Source organism: Suncus etruscus, chromosome 1 (genome assembly GCF_024139225.1).
Source record: "Suncus etruscus isolate mSunEtr1 chromosome 1, mSunEtr1.pri.cur, whole genome shotgun sequence".
Classification (NCBI taxonomy): Eukaryota; Metazoa; Chordata; class Mammalia; order Eulipotyphla; family Soricidae; genus Suncus; species Suncus etruscus.
The window spans coordinates 134259314-134277213 of NC_064848.1; positions in this window are offsets into that span (position 1 = coordinate 134259314).

The window sequence follows — 17900 nt, forward strand, 5'->3', positions numbered from 1 at the left end:
ATATTTTTAATAAGTAATAATATCCTGTTTACACATAATAAAGTATTCCCATTTTGAGTTTCTAGTTTTGATTTCTGTAAATGTGTTGTCCGTGTTGAGAATAATGATTTATTATAATTATTCTATACTAATTCTGAAACTATCTATGGTAGGAAAGGTTAGTGACTGTTGTTAGCACCGTGGTAGCGGAAAGTTAATGTTTGTTTGTTTTTTGTCTTTAACTAGAGTTATACCATGGTTCATGTGCAAAAGTTATCTCAAGACTGTCCTTTACATGCTTAGTTCATTTGTCTCTCATCAGGTAAAAGAGATGCAAAAGTGGTCCTAGTTTTTAAGTAAGTTTTTATAAATCTAAAAGAGTCCTAAAACACTAATGTTAATGAAATTTCACTCTATAATCCGTTCTTTAGTAAAGAAGATTGTCTTAAAGCCTTTAGGCAGGCTGCTGAATTCATGCTGAGTATGCCAATGTTTCTCAGCTCCTTTTTGCTATATATTTACTTATTTTATAGGAATGATTTCAAAATATATCTGTCATTGTTATATAAACTGTTGATACTAAGGTCATTTAGTAAAAATCTCTAATGTGTCTGAGCATTTAGATATAAAATTATTTGAAAAATACATTTTAAAATATTGCATATTAAAATACTCTTCTATAGTCTTCAAAAATTTTAATATATGCCTAGCATACATTTTTTTAAAGCAAAGTCAAAAAGAAATTGCTATAAAATATCTAGGAAAATATAGTCCACTGTCACAACTGGCACTATCGCTCAGAAGTTATTAACATTAATATTTTACTTGAAAGTAAAGATAAATACCATAAGTTGAAAGTCTCTATACTTCATATATATTATGATCTTCATTAGCCGTTTTTACTATATGGAATATCAGTTTATTTTGCAGATAGGAGAATAATTCTTGCCCTCACACTTTCAGTATGATTTCTGCTATTGAAACACTGAGAATAAAATTGTTTTCTATTTTTTACCTAAGTTCTGATGATAAAATAAATTCATATTTACCTCATAATTATATATGTATGGTACCATATATTTTATAAAAACAAAATGCATATTTTTACTGAAATTCTATTCATGTAATTATATCTTTAGAGCATGATTCCTAACTTTGGAACTGTGTCATATAGCTATTTATGTTAAATAATATTTTTCTAGAGAAAAGTAAGAAACATAAAAGAAAAGTAAGTATTAAACTCTATATTATTAGAACAACATGAATTATTTAAATATAATTATCAATTTTAACTTGAAAATAACATTTAGCTGTTAAAACATGCTACTAATTTAAATTATTATGGGTCAATATATTTGTCTTATCGATGTTACATTATATTACATTATTGCATTACATTAAGTGTCTACATATTTAGCTTATTGATATTAAGCCAAAGATTTACTTCAACTTGGTATATTAATTTGTAGCACCCCTGGAATAAATTTTCTTTGCTGCTGATCATGTTACAAATTAAACTTATTCACAGTATCTGGTCAAGGCTGTTTTTATTCTTTGATTATTGAAAAATTAATAAACTGATTTATAACTATTTTTATCTGTACACTCTTTTTTGATTCATCTATGATGATAGTTTGACATAAATATAATTACTAAACTTTGCCAACTTAATTTCTTGGTTCTGTAAGCTCACTGTTTTCTTTTATAGAATAAGTTTCTCTGAAAATGATTATTTACAGAAATTCTATATTAGTCACTGTTATTTTCATGTGATTTTTGAAATTATTATGCCAGTTATTTATTCTTTTTGTTTATTTGATTACAGCAGACACTGGCTAAATGAGTCTACAATTTCTTATTCCTCTGAAAACAGTCTCAGGACCAAAAGTGCTTTCTGTCTGTGTATCCACAGAAGTTAAAATAAAGGGCTACAAATAACATAACTATTAGCCTTTGAACCAAGAAAATATGTTCCAAAGTAAATAAAATTAATCAAATTAAATCAAATTCTCATGATAAAAAGGAAAGCCAAGTTAGATATAGCCTCAATGGATCACAGTAATTCTCCATAAGATTGATCAAAAAGATTAAGGAGTGCAAAGAAAGCTGATTCATTTGATTCTCTGTCAAAGTTAGGCTCTTTCTGGGCTCTTGTGCCTTACCCATGTTCCTAAGTAGCAAAGTTACCATTAAAGATAACTCTAGTTAGAGTGAAAACAGTACTGCAGGTAGCATGCTTGTTTTATATGCAGGGACCAGACTTAGCTCCTTGACACCACAAATCATTCCTAAAACATCTCTAGGAATGATGCTTGAGCATAGAGAAACAAAAATAAGCCCATAACCACTGCTAAGTGAAACCTTCAAACAAAACAAAACAATAACCAAAATGAAATATTCATTCTAGTAAACACTGACTCTCTACCATACATATCAAGCTATGATGGTAGACTTACATAAAGCTGTTGATGTTTGAACTTCCCAGAAACAGTGACAGATAAAAGTAATAATAGATGTAATATCCTTAGAAAAATTGTACTAACGATATAGCTCACCAAATTTAATATTAAGAAAAATATAGGTTACATTTCAGTAATATTTATATATATATTATATATATAGTTATTTGAACATTTTATAATTATATGAGGAATAACAGATAACTATAAATATGAAAGATAAATAATTTAGGCATTAGCAAGCTAGGTACTTGATTGTAAACTAATACTCATGAATTGTTAATTTTATAAAATTGCTACTATGATTAGACATATTTAACCATACCAAATATATATCTTAACATAATGTTATTCAGATAAATATAGCTACTCACATATTGAATATGAGTTAAGATAAAGGAGTATTTCTAATATTGCTAGCAGATTTTAGAAAGAATTACTCTTTGTGTTTAATATTTGATGTAGGAAAGCATCCACAAACAGAAAAGTTTATTTCAGTGTTATAAAGCTATGTAAGCTTCAATATAGAGCTATTATAAAAGCTATATTTTTTGCTCATATCCAACATGACATATTTCTAACCTAATTCTAGGTTAGCTGGTCTGATGCAAGGAAGAAGTGAAGAATGTATAAACCAAGCTTGTCAGGAGAAAATCATAGATTCCAGTTGGCTTCTCACCATATGGTCTCTGTGTTCCAAACTGACCTTTATTCTCCCAATACAAATTCAACCTGGTGGGGAAGGGTTGAGTGAAATCCAGGTGAACTTTTACATATCAAAGGGATAGGTGAAAATATGAAGTTGGATGAATATCTTTGTTTTGGGTAAAGGCAGGGTGTCATCTAAACATTTTTTTTTTGCTTTGTCCCTATACCTTAGGCCTTTCCAGTAGGTTGTCCTGACAAGAAAAACTAAAATAATTATTAGCAGGCCAGTAAAGCATAATTAAAGGAGTTGTCTCTCACTGCAGGTTTTTGTCCTTAGATCATTTATTACCCTTTCTGTTTCTTGCAGACTTTAAAGAATCATGGATTTTTAATAAGTCTTGTGCTCTCATGTGTGTTAGAGCTCATAGAATTTGTTTCCTTTTTATTTTAACAACTTATTGTTTATAAAAAAAGTTCTCCTTCTAATAACTTTTTTTTTTTTTTTTTTTTTGGTTTTTGGGTCACACCTGGCAGTGCTCAGGGGTTATTCCTGGCTCCAGGCTCAGAAATTGCTCCTGGCAGGCACAGGGGAACATATGGGGCGCCGGGATTCGAACCGATGACCTCCTGCATGAAAGGCAAACGCCTTACCTCCATGCTATCTCTCCGGCCCCTTCTAATAACTTTTTTAAATGCTATAAAATTAGTGATTTAATATAGACTATAAATGGGTGATAATACTGACTTTAATTTCTATGATTCAGTTACTCGCTCGCTGCTTTACTGTTTTCTTATTTTCATTGCTAATTATGCTATGCAGGTCAATCTTTTAATCCCATGAAACTTAAAGACAATATCATTGATAAGCTCATGCTATAAAGCTTCTTAAATTAGTCAGATATGGGTGTAAGCCCTGTCTAAAATAGAACTTTATGTCTATTTCTCAGTGACAACATTGAGGCCACAATAGCTCATGCAAAACTTGGCATTGTTGCCTCATATAAAAGCAAAAGTATTCATGTTCCAAATATATCATTCTATTTCCTTTTCATTTTTCTGAAAATAATTGTAATGCCTTTCCTTTGACACACATGCTTGAGATTATGCAAGTATTTTTATATGGGAATGATCTTCTTATGAGATAGTCAAGAATCTTTTCATAGTGACATAATTAAATGAAGAAAAGCATAGTTTGCAGTCATTTTCTAAGACATTAACAATATTGGGTGATAAACAGTATCATTCTATATAAATATTGTAATGCATAAAATGATGTTTTAATGACTTTGGAAATCTTTGGTGTCTAGGACTAGCTGTACTGTAAAAGGAATTCAAGTGTGAACAGAAAAATGGATTTCTCATTAAAATCTGCGATTTTGACTGTAAAGAAACTGTAGCTGTGCTCTGTACTTCAGAACATCACACACAGAAATGGTTGCATGAAGTCAGAAATAAAATGTAAGAGTTCTCTTAGCAAATATGCTCCTCATTTTAAACTAAGAAACTAAACATACTTATAAGTGTTAAGTACTATTAGCAGTATTCATTAGTTAAATCTGTTTCTATTTCTTACTACAGTATAATGAAGAATAGCAACTTGAACTAGCTAGTCCTGCCTCCAGATAGAGGGGGAACTAAGGGAGGCATCAAGACCAAACAGGTGCAAGACTACTAAGTTGTGGGTTAGATACAGAGGGGACCACATATTCTAGCCGCCCTGGGGTGAGGGAAGAGGAAATGGGAGGTAGGACAGAAACGGAGGTGTAGGGAGACAATTTGGTGATGGGAATCCCCCTTGATTTTATGTAAATATGTACCTAAAATATAATTGTCAACACTATGTAAACCACTATGATAAAAATAAAAAATAAAAAAAAAAGAATAGCCATGTAGACTGATTTAGACAATGATATGTAGCAGAAATATCTTGTGACTTTCCTGGGTCAAATAATTTATGCACTGAATCTACATGTACATCATTATCCCTAAGGTTTCCAAACTCCCATAGTACTCTATATAAAAAAAAATCTTTCAGTCTTCCTGGAAATCTACCTGTAAATAAACAAATTGCACTCAAGGCTTCTCTTGTTCCCTGGATCACTTTCCAAAACTAAGTGATACCGATCACTTTAGAAAAGACTAACATTTTTATGTCTATTCTATGAAGTGACTAACAGTAACCCAGGAAATTATATTTTGTTAGCCAACAGTCCAGATATGACCCTGCAAAGTACATTTGTAAGTGATCATGCAAGGTACACTTAATGTTAGAGAAAATGATATTTTATTATTTTAAGTAGTAACTTATTTTAAGTGATTAGTTCTGAATTTAGTATTCTGACTCTGAATAAATAAATAAATAAATATAATGCATCAAGGAGAAATAGTGCATATTAGTAGTTATTTAAGGTACTGACTGCAGATAGCAAATAATATTACAAAACAATCACTGAATTGGTGAAACAATCATACCATTGTTGATAGCTGATATGAAATGTAGATCAAACTTTAATGAATTTGTAAACCTAAAAAGGATAAAATTAGAATAAACATGGATGCTACTTATTATTGACTATATCTTCTATTTTGATTTCTTATCGGGACCTGGAATGCCCATTTATGTGAAAAAACATGATTTATATGATCAGAGTTAAGACTATTTCCATTCATTTTTATCATTTATGTAGAAAATATAAGGGAATGAGACAACCTCAATACATTGTATTTTGTCCTTAAATTTCTTTCAGGGTGACTTTTAAAGTAAAATAATAGAAACTGCTAATTCTGACTCTTGATGCAAAATTTCAGAAAAATAACAAAATTAGTAATATTTTCTAGTAGTTTATATGTGTTATTAGTTTTAGACATTTTTGTCATACATTGGGTATAACATTTAAAATCAGAATGGAATACTTAATTTAAAATTATAATTTATTTTGCATTTATGATAGCAATCTTAAATTGCACATAAACTAATAATAACAAGTTTTCTTTATTGCAATTCCATATAGGAAATGGATCTGGAAATATTTTCCAATATAATAGTAAATAATGAAGTAAATATATAAAATAATAAATATATGAAAATTATCAACTTAGAAAAATATTGTATTTAAAAATGTACTTACCTTATATACATTTATTGTTAAAATATTTCTTTATAATTTTTATTGAGATTTTCAATGGTAAGCTCCAATAGAAAGAGGAGTATTTATTCTTGCTGTTGAGTACAGTTCTCAGAATAGCTTTTGAAAACAAATATTTTCTATAATTGAATTCAAATCCTTAATATACCACTTATTAATAATATAATATATACTTATATTTTATTCCTTATTCATGTATTAATATATTTAATGAGACTACTCATTGTTATGTGGTCCCTGAAAGATATTCTTAGCAATATTTGACCTGGTGGTGTGGGATTGTTGACACAAATATGTTGCTTGATTGTCTTATGCTTGGGAATCAGAAGGACCATAACCAGAGATATTTGCCACAGTCTGAACCTGGGCCTTGTGCTTGTTGACATGTACTCCAGCTCTCTATGGTCCTTTGAACAAAAATATTAACATATGCCAACCTCAACTTAAACATTTGATTAAAGACTTTAAATTATCACTTAGATGGTATGCCTTGTAAAGTAATAGTTAAGAAAAGTTCTCAATAAAGCTAGTTAAGGGCTGGCGAGGTGGCGCTAGAGGTAAGGTGTTCGCCTTGCAAGCACTAGCCAAGGAAGGACCGCGGTTCGATCCCCTGGCGTCCCATATGGTTCCCCCATGCCAGGGGCAATTTCTGAGCGCTTAGCCAGGAGTAACCCCTGAGCATCAAACGGTATGGTCTGAAAAACCAAAGGAAAAAAAAAAAGACAACTTTGGAGCTAAATATTTGAATCTGAGAATGTCTGAATATGTGCCTTAATTTTTCATTCATTTGTAGCCATAAAATAAGTCCTTTCTACTGGTGAAAAAGCTTAGGCTATTAATTAATAAACATATTAATAATATAAGAGTTTATAATAATTATACCTCCTGCTGCAAAATTACAGCTTCAGTAAATAATGAACCAGGAATAGCTGCTAGGAAATGCACTAAATTTCCCATACTGATTTATCTCATTCAATCAGCAACTCTTTTATTTTTTGGTTTCTGGGTCACACCTGATGGTGCTCAGGAGTTTTTCTTGGCTCTGTGCTTATAAGTCGCTCCTGTCAGGCTCGGGAACCATATGGGATGCCTAGATTTGAACACTGTCCATCCAGAATTGGCCGCTTGCAAGGCAAATACCCTACCTCTGTGCTATGCTCCAGACAACCTACTATTAATTTATGTAAGTAAATTCTAAAACTTAAATGTAAGTGAAATTGGATACTAATTTCAAATAGCATTTTTGACACAATATTCTAGAAACAATGATAAATTTAATTTCTTTCAACTAAATAAAATTGGTATACTTTTGTATAATAAGAAATAAAATTTAGGGGCCGGAGAGATAGCATGGAGGTAAGGTGTTTGCCTTTCATGCAGGACGTCATCGGTTCGAATCCCGGCGTCCCATATGGTCCCCTGTGCCTGCCAGGAGCAATTTCTGAGCCTGGAGCCAGGAATAACCCCTGAGCACTGCTGGATGTGACCCAAAAACCACAACAACAACAACAAAAAGAAATAAAATTTAAAATAAAATACATGAGATTTTTATTCTTTTTAAAAGAGTATCATGGATCAATGTAAAATATCTAAATGATATGTTCAGTGTGTTAAAATCATTATTAGAATCTTGATCAATCACTTACATGCTATTAATTTGCTAATCTTGATATTACTTTTAATTTTTTATTATAAGTAACGTTTAGAAGTAGAAGAAATTAATATATTAGATAACCAAATGAATTGTGCTTATTTAATGGTGAAATAGATTATAATTATTATTTATTTAATGATATTACTTGTTACTTTATACAGGTGGAAAAATAGATTCAAAAAGGATACTGACAAATTCAGAATATTAATGTGAAGTTATAATATACTTATACTATATATTTTTATTATTAAGTTAAATTATAATATGAAGTTACAATATTATATAAAATTAATTCATTTGGTTTTAAATATAAAAAATTTGTTCATTGTTTCATTTTGCTACTTCTTTTATCAGTACTAAAAATAATCTTCCTTAAACATTATAGATGTTCAATTTTCTCTTAATACCAAAAATGTCATTACTGGCATTATTATGTGATATAAAAATCAGACAAATAACTGATAATAATCAAAGCTAATATTTATGAAGCAATCAATGCATACCAGATTCTGTATTGTTTGTTTCTGCAAGTACAAATTATTCATAATTACACTGAAATAAATATTCTTTTTTGTATTTTAACATGTGAAGAAACTGAGCCTGAAGGAGGTAAATAAGCACAACTTGCAGATAGCAGAAATGTGATCCAACAATAGGTATGTCTAACTTTAAAACTATCTACTATTGTTTTGGTCCTCAGTATCACAAAACTATATTTTCTTTATAAAAATAAAAACATTGGGGCTGGAGAGAGAGCATGGATGTAAGACCTTTGCCTTTCATGCAGAAGGTCGGTGGTTCGAATCCCGGCATCCCATATGGTGCCCCGAGCCTGCCAGAAGCAATTTCTGAGCTTGGAGCCAGGAGTAACCCCTGAGCACTGCTGGGTGTGACCCAAAAACCAAAAACCAATAAATAAATAGATACTATTGATAGATTGGAGAAATTTTTGAACCACCTTCCTAAAATGGTATAACTAAAGCTTCATAAATATCTAAATTTATGTTATCCCTTTTACATATAAAATTCAAGGACCTACCCAGGAACTAGTCAGTTTTGGAGGTCACCAGGGTCACATTCAGAAATACTTAGTGCTTGGTTAACAACATGGTACCACAGACCAACTCAGGGCCTCTCATATACTAGACGCATGCTCTACCCTCAATCCATATTTAACGTTTTAGTGTGACTTCTGGCCATGCTCAGGGGATAAGGTGCAAGGACCAAACCCAGCCAGGTCCATTGTAAAGCAAGCTTACCTACTGTGTTATCACTTTGGCTCCAGGACTCTATTACTTCTATTATTTCAGGATACTCTATTCAATAAGTCTAAAGTATAAGCGAATCTATGAGCATCTAGAGGCAAGTCACTTGACTTCCTTCTATTTCCTCCTTGCAAGAGATCATTGATGATGATTGTAGAACTATTGCATCATTTTACAAAATAGTTATAATAATTATAATCTATTTCACCATTAAATAAGCACAATTCATTTGGTTATCTAATATATTAATTTCTTCTACTTCTAAACGTTACTTATAATAAGTAACTTATATATATTTCACTCTAAGACGCACCTTAACCGTAAGATGCACATAGGTTTTAAATGAGAAAAACAAGAAAAAATACTCTAAAGCAAATAGTGCAATAGGAAACGCAGTCAGAAAACTGGGGCTGGGAAAAACTAGCCTGCAAGGTCGAAGTATATTTACAATATGCCAATCCACAACTGGTTAAACACATTTACCTAACTTCTTTTTTTTAAAGCAGAAAATAAAAAAAAGAAATTAAATACTCAGGCTTCAGCTCCAGGCAGCATTTGCTTGATAAGATGCACAGACTATTTTCTCCATCTTTTAGAAGGAAAAAAGTGCGTCTTATGCAGTTGTGCATACAAAAAATACGGTAATTTCCTGTTGTAAAGTAGATTGCTGATGTAATCTTTTGGCATCTTCTGTGATAGCTGGGTAGTTAAAGCAATGTCCTAAAAATTTGTCCTGAGTATTAATCCTTGAATCTTCAGGGTATGTTACCTTATTTTCAAAGAGAATTTTTCATATATGATTAAATTCATGATCTGGGAATAAAATTGTTAGAGTTTTTTCTCAGTTCCAGAGTCACTAAAAATCTTCATTTAAGAGGAGATAATGGAAGCAGATGTCATATTGGTATTGCTAGAGGGAGATTTTAATTAGAGAGGAATGGATGTTTTAGGGGAAAATATCAAATGAATGACTAAATCATTTACAAGGTATAGTTATCAGCATTAAAGTACCTTTTTATTTTTATGAAGATTGCTTAGGAAAATAATGAGTAAAGTTTGGGAAACTCCCTTCAATTCCTGTTCTCTTATTATAATAACAACTATTTTGTAAGTGCTTTTGCTAAGTGATCGAAATTAATTTCATCTACTGTGTCCAAATTATGATGATCATAAATACATACTGTGAAAAACTGATAGAAGAAATCATTGTATTTAGTGGGGTGGTGGTGAAGAGAAGTGTAAGGGATCATTCTGTCAGACTTATTTTATATGAGTATACAGAAAAGCTGAACAGAAGCATTAATGGAATTTCTGGCAGTAACCTCCTCTGTTCCCCATGTATTTTGAATCAGATCTAATTTGAATTAGATAGAAATAAAAACTCTTTACCATTGCACCCTAATGACTGTAATTTTCTCTCAAGCTGTTACTTACAGACACAGTATTCTGCACCTTGGAAAGAATACTCTTCTTTTTTTATTTTTTAATTGAGTTTCAAGGCTAACATCTTTATTAAAAAAAAAAAACTTGTTTCTGAAGAATGAACCTTAATACCATAAATTAATATAGAATATAAATCTTTCTGGACTCTTGGTAAGAAGTTCCCAATTTAGATATCTACCTTCAGTTGTTATAATAATAATTCTAGCTAGCCTAATGATATCATCAGTTTGTCTTTTTGGGGGTTATAGTACTTCTTTCTGTAAAGAGCATTTGACTTACCATGTAGCTATAACCCTGATTGCTAGATCCAAAATGTCTCCAATATAACTTTAAGTAGCTTAACTTTCTGGTGCCAGATGGTATGCAAATTGGTCTCCTTTCACAAATACAGATGTCACTGTGCCTGGAGTTTGCTAGTGTCTACATCTATCCTGCTGGGAATATAATTTGGTAAAAAAAAACCTTTGTCAACCTTTTGTCAAAAACCTACTTCTCAGTGATATATAGAACTAAATTATTTCAAGTGACAGATTTAAAGTATATATGCTTTATTATATATATTGGTGGCAAAATTCAAAATTGGGTTGAACGTGTATTTTTATTCTGACTAACTAAGGTATTTCTAAATACAGCAACATAATTAGTAAAAAGATATTTTATTAAATAAGGTCTTCTAATTTGTCGATTTTTCTCTATATCTGTAAACACTAACAAAAAGAATAAAACATGTATTCATATAAAACCAAGTTAGGGGAATCTGCATATAAAAATATTTTTTAATCTAACAGAAGCCAAAATATGTGGAAATAATTTCATGCTAATAGAAATATAACTATTGGAGCCGGAGAGATAGCACAGCGGTCAGGCATTTGCTTTAGATGCAGAAGGATGGTGGTTCGAATCCCGGCATCCCATATGGTCCCTGAGCCTGCCAGGAGCAATTTCTGAGCATAGAGCCAAGAGTAACCCCTGAGTGCTACTGGGAGTGACCCAAAAAACATATATATATACACATGTATATACATATATATGTATATATATATAAAACTGTAGTTAACTCCTTTTTATCAAACATTGCCATACACATTTTGCCATGTTTTTGTACTCCCATGATATTAGATAAAAATCCAGTAATTACCTATCTTGTTTATGACTATTTATACTTATAAATTTATATTTCCCCATTTTCTATATTTTATCCTTCTTATTTTTCATTTTTGTGCACTATACTTTAATAGCATGCAATAATAATGCATAGACTCTTTATTCTATTTTTTTGAAAATTGAATATTGTTAAGTTCCAGCCTTTATTTGTCATCCAGTTGTCTTATAACTGAGTAATATTAATAACTTTATGAATAGAAAAGAGAAAGCTGTTTCTAATGTAAAACAGTAAAATGATCCTATTGTCAGAAGTTTTATAATAGGCATTTATTGTTCTTGAGTTTTCCTAGTATTTAGCAAAGGTCATCAATAATAGAAAAACAAGCTCAAAGTGTAACATTTGATTTAAAAGGAAATTATTTTGCCCCTTTATCCTCTATCACAGTAATAGTAGTACTTATTTTCTAAATATTATTGCTATCATTTTCAATAAAAGCACTAGATTCTTTAAAAATTGAATAGCAACAAAACTTTTTAAAGCAAAATTTTGATAATTAATATAAGCAATTAGTCATTATGTTGTGCTTATCCTATATGAAGCTGATATAATATATCATTATAATGGTAATATTTAGTAAATCTAGACTTCAGAAACCTTAGCCCACTTCTTCAACTCTTATCCCACTTCTCTGACACCTCAAGATAATGCACACATTATTATGATCGAGCAAAAAACTAAGATATCTCTTGTTTTACACATTTAATTTATAATTAAGTTGTATTTTTATTCTATGTACACTTACACTTTTGGTGTAATGGCTATTATATTAAAAATGGAAACAAATGGAGATGGCTAAAGTAAATGAGTAGCAAAAATACTTCCCTCTGCCTTAAAAAGAATCATAAAATTGTTATGCAGTCTTTTCCATCTAACATTACATATTTGTTCTCACAACTACATAGCTATTTAAAAAAGTTTATGATCCTGAAATTAAGATTTGAAAAAAAATTATGATATAGATCTAAAGGAATTATCTACTTTACCCCAAATATTTATAGAAAACATTGTTTAGAGTTAAACTTATTTTCTATTGTACTATAAATAGTAAAAGCAAAGCAATAAAAGAATATGATTTCTTAATGATGGCTTAATTATTATTGCTATTTTTAGTTTTGGAGGAAACATTATAAACTAGTATTTAATACAAAATTGTAATCAATTAGTCCCTACATATAATTTTTCTTTTAATGTATTTTTAGATTTTCTTTCATGAAGATAATATTATAAACAAAAATTATTGAAATATAAGCAAATGAATATTTTGTATTTGAAGTGGAAATTGCCTTATTTTACCCTTGTACTGAAATATTCATGGCAATTTGTATTCTGCAGAAAACATTTTGTTCGTTTAAAAAATTATTTTTTGGTTGTTGGGCCACACCCAGTGGTGCTCAGGAATTACTCCTGGCTATCTGCTCAGAAATCGCTCCTGGCAGGCACAGGGGACCATATGGGATGCAAGGATTTGAACCAACCACCTTAGGTCCTGGGTCATCTGCTTGCAAGGCAAACGCCACTGTGCTATCTCTCCAGCCCCCGTTTAAAATTTTTTACACTATTTTTCCTAGTTTATCTGTTGTCTTAATCTTAACCATTGTTTTATTTGCACTAATGAAGAATATTCTTAGTTTCATGCAATAGCCTTTGTTTACTTTTTGATTTGTTTGGCCACTATAATTAAATAATTGAAGGAACCCCTGGATTCAGTGTCATGAAGTGTTATGCCTATATTTTGTTCATTATATGTTATGATTTCAGGTCTAATATGGAGGCCTTTAAACCATTTTGAATTGGCTTTTATTCATGGTACAAGAAAGAGGCCTAAGTTCTACAAATTTTTACAACTTGTCTTGTCAATTTTATTGTTAACTAGGTATTCTTTGCTTTACTTCATATTCTTTGATCTTTTGTCAAACTTTAGCTGTCCACATATTTGAGGATTTGTCTCTAGGGTATAATACACAGAAAAACACTAATAGGTGCAGCAAAAGATAAAATCATGCAATTTTCTGCACTGTAGATGAAACCAGAGAATATCATACTAAGAGAACTTAGCCAGAAGTAAAGAGAAAATGTTCTCCTTTATGTGTAGCACATAAAGAGGCACAGTGAAGAGCTAATAGATAGTGAGAAGCTGAGAATCAGTATATGAGGAAATGGGGAAAGATAATTGGAAATATGGTGTGCAAGGAAGTGAGTACCTGGTAGTAGGGTGTAGTGTTGAAAACCAGTACCCATAAAACTTTAACAGTATTAATTTTATAAATTGTGGTGCTTAACATAAAAGATTAATTTTTTTAACAAAGTCTTGGGAAGGTTTGGAAAGGAGGGAATCAAAGAAGATATATATATGTATGTATATATATACATATATATATCTTCTTTGATTTAAGGCCCAACTTCTTGTTTAAAATTTAATTTTAACTTTTTTGCTTAGTGAATTAATGTAATTAATAATGATAATGTTCTTTAATGAAGGGCTTGATTACATTTGGAATGAATTTATATGGTAACTCATATGAATTCAGAAGGTACTTCATATGAATTCATATGACTCACTAGCCATCAGCAAAGTGAATATGAAGAGTGACAGTGCAGTCTAAAATCACCTGTCTAGTAGAGGTTGCTAAATGTGTTCCTCTGAGAAATTCAACAAATACATACATGTTAGTTCCTGATATTAAAAGAAAGCAAAATCCTGCTTTTTGCAAAATCTGCAAATCTGACACCAATAAAAAAGAAACAGAACCAGAAGGGGGTTCTTGACTATAGGTACCACGTGTTCTTGTGAGGGGAAGGGAGCATGCAATTATTCTACAGTGAGGTCTTAGGGATCAATAGAGATCAATATCAAAAAGGGTGAGCCTCACAACTCCTCTGCAAGGGAAACTTAGAACCTTATGGACAGGTTTCAGAAGTCAATATCATATTGTACTTCATTCTCCATCCTTGTCCCCAATTCATGCAGTGCAGAGTTTTATATAACAATCAGAGAAACTATTAAACACTCAAAAACATTTTCTTTTCTTGGATACCTACCAGGCCAAATAAAAGCACCAGGTATGAAACATAAATCTCATAACTGTAGGTTCCAAAGCTTTTCTTAAAAGAGACATTGTTAGATGGGATTTCTGTGAAACTTTCCTTTCCCTACCAAGGCTAGTATGAGTCCCCTAATGAATTGGTAATCATTTCTTTCCCTGTGGTTATGTGATATAGAGGTCATTATGGAATTTCTTCACACACATACTATAACCACTGATTCCCACTATTATCTATCCCAAATTTCTATTCAGAATTCTGTTTTATTATTGGTGCTTGCTGATGCTTTCCTTCAGAACCAGATTTCAAATAGAAATAAGCAGGACTTCATGTTTGCCTTCTTTCAAGGTATTTAAATTTATGTGGTGCTTTGTAAATAATATTGTTTTTAATGTATATTTCTTTTCTATATTTATTTGTATGTAAGAAGGCCAGTTTTCATGGTTAATTTTTAGCCTGTCACTTTGATATTTGAAACTATTGTTTCTAGAAGCTTTTTGGTAGAGTCTTTAGGATTCTCTGAATACAGTATCAAGTCATTTGCACACAGTGAGAGCTTGACTTCTTTCTTATCTGGATGCTTTGGTTCTGCTTGTTTTCTTAGACACCTATGTCAATCTTTAGAGTTACTCTGTATGAGAAATATGTCATATTTTCTGATCTCAGTAACAAATAATTCCATCTATCTATAAACAGGTATAGATTTCTCTGTCCTAAGTTATTGATAATTAGACTGTATTATATATTGAAAAATTCTCTTACATGTTTTAAACAACAAAAATAAATGGTAGTTATGTGATAAACTAGAGGTTTTAGTTAATTTTATATTAGTCTTTAAGCATATAAGTGCATCCAATCAGTACATTGTACTTCCTAGAATTGAATAATTATATATGCTAATTATATCTCAATTAAAATGGAAATATATTCAATAAAATGTTTAATAAAATAAAGATTAATGCTAGAACTTAAGAAGCATTTTAAATTATCAACAAATTCATTTTACCATTGTGATATTTTATGGAAATATAAGATTTAAAGCAACACATTGAATTTTTATAGTTATGAGTGATAAATAGTATAGTGAACTTTATATCATGGAACAGTTTATTTTTAGATACATAAATGACACCTTGTAATCAAAGCAGCATTTAACCTGAAGTCTTCTCCCAATGTATTATGAATTGAATATAGAATAGTTAATTTTCTTGAGGTGTGAGTGATTTTGGTTAGGATATAGTCTCTGTTTTATCAAATTCTTCAAAGATATAAGAAGTTTTATTTGTTTTTGTTTTTAGAGGACACCGTGTGATGCTTAGGGGTTGCTATTCTCTCTACATGCAGGAGTCACTCCTGGAAGTACTCACAGGACCATACTGGTTGCAGAGGATTAAATCTGGGTTGGCTGCATGCAAAGCAAAGACCTAATCCACTAAACTCTCATTTATTGTTCTTTGTCTCAAAGTTTAATTCTAAAGAAAATTGCATCATTTAATTATATAGTTCTATGGACTTCAAAACTAAATCAATTTGTATTACCTAAGGTTTAATTTAAGGTCATATGTTTAATAGGAGTTAAATGTTAATGTTTAAAGAGGAAATTCTCTGAGAGAATATATACAGAAAGTATTTGGGAATTTTGTTAGCCTGAAATGAAAAAATGTGTTTCAGAGCTGCTTAACCTTCTACTAATCACTGATTGCCAAAGCTAAAAATCAAGTTTCCCAAAATCATCTTTGTAGTATGGTATTAAATTAGATTTTGTAAATAAGGAAAGCTTCACATAAATTTAAAAGCATGACTTTTGGGAATCATCTCATATTCACCGAGTACCTTTCAACAAATCTATGTGTGAACATGTTAGACAAATATATCAGTTTATTTCCCTTTTTTACAAGCTCTGCCTTCTCTGTCTACTCCAATTTGAAGTAATTAAAATATTTATTGAATCATTTTTCATTGTAAATCTCCTGTCTAACATATTCATATATTTGTGTAAACTAACATTCCTGTATTAATCTTTTCCCTTCAAAATTGCAAGGTTTTACTTCTTTGAGCATATTGTAATCAATAACATTTTTGATAATACTAGTGCTTCTGTGCAGACAAATTTACGTTGGGAATCTGCAGTTGGTTATTTGATCTAATTAGATTTAAGGGGATTAATGATTCCATTGCTAGTAGTAATTAAGTCATAATGAAGATCAATATTTTTAAAAAGCTTTTGGCACTGAACGTTCTTTTCAGTTTAGGGCTTAAGGGAATAATAACTCTGGAGGAGATTTTTTGTGTGTGAGAACTATTTTCTCAGAAAACTATCTGGTCTAAAGAACAATGCCTTCAACACTGTTTTGGAAAATATATTGAGTTACATTTTCTTTATAGCTACTGTTAAGAATTTACTACCAACTTTCTATCATTAAATAAAAGAAATGCATTCTTTCATAGCTTTGGAGACTGGAAACCTAGAATAGGTCATTAGTATGACTATTCTTTCTCTGGACTCTAAAGAAAATCACATATTTTTGTAAATTATGATAATTAGCATACATTTTTGGGATCAGACTCAAATCTTTGTATTAAATGACTTTTCTCCTGACTCTTCTGTGACTCTATATTTTGAAATAATAAATTATTGGAGTGAATGTTCAAGCTACACTATTATGTCCTATGGTAACTTTATCAATTAAAATCTCAACTTCCAAGTAAGATCATAATAACCAGTTTCCAGGGCTAGAACTCAAACAAGTCTTTCAGTGGACACAGTTCAATTTACATAAAGAAGGAAGCATCTTTTTAAAGGAATGGTAGTAACTTTCCTAATAATCAAAAATAGTATATTGTCTTTCTTATAAGTAGACTTTTATCACTTTTTTACAGTAAGATGGAGTCATCCTAGATTTAGAATGTGTTTTAAGACTAATGAGATGCGCCTTTCAGGAGAAGACACAGATGCTCACAAAGAGAACGAAGAGAAGGTCATTTGAAGATAATAACAGTGATTCAGCCAAAGACAGGTATGTTAAGATTCTGGGAAAGGCAAAAATTGAAGTGGAACAAGTATGGTTTCATTCACAAACTTCAGAGGGAGTTTGACTT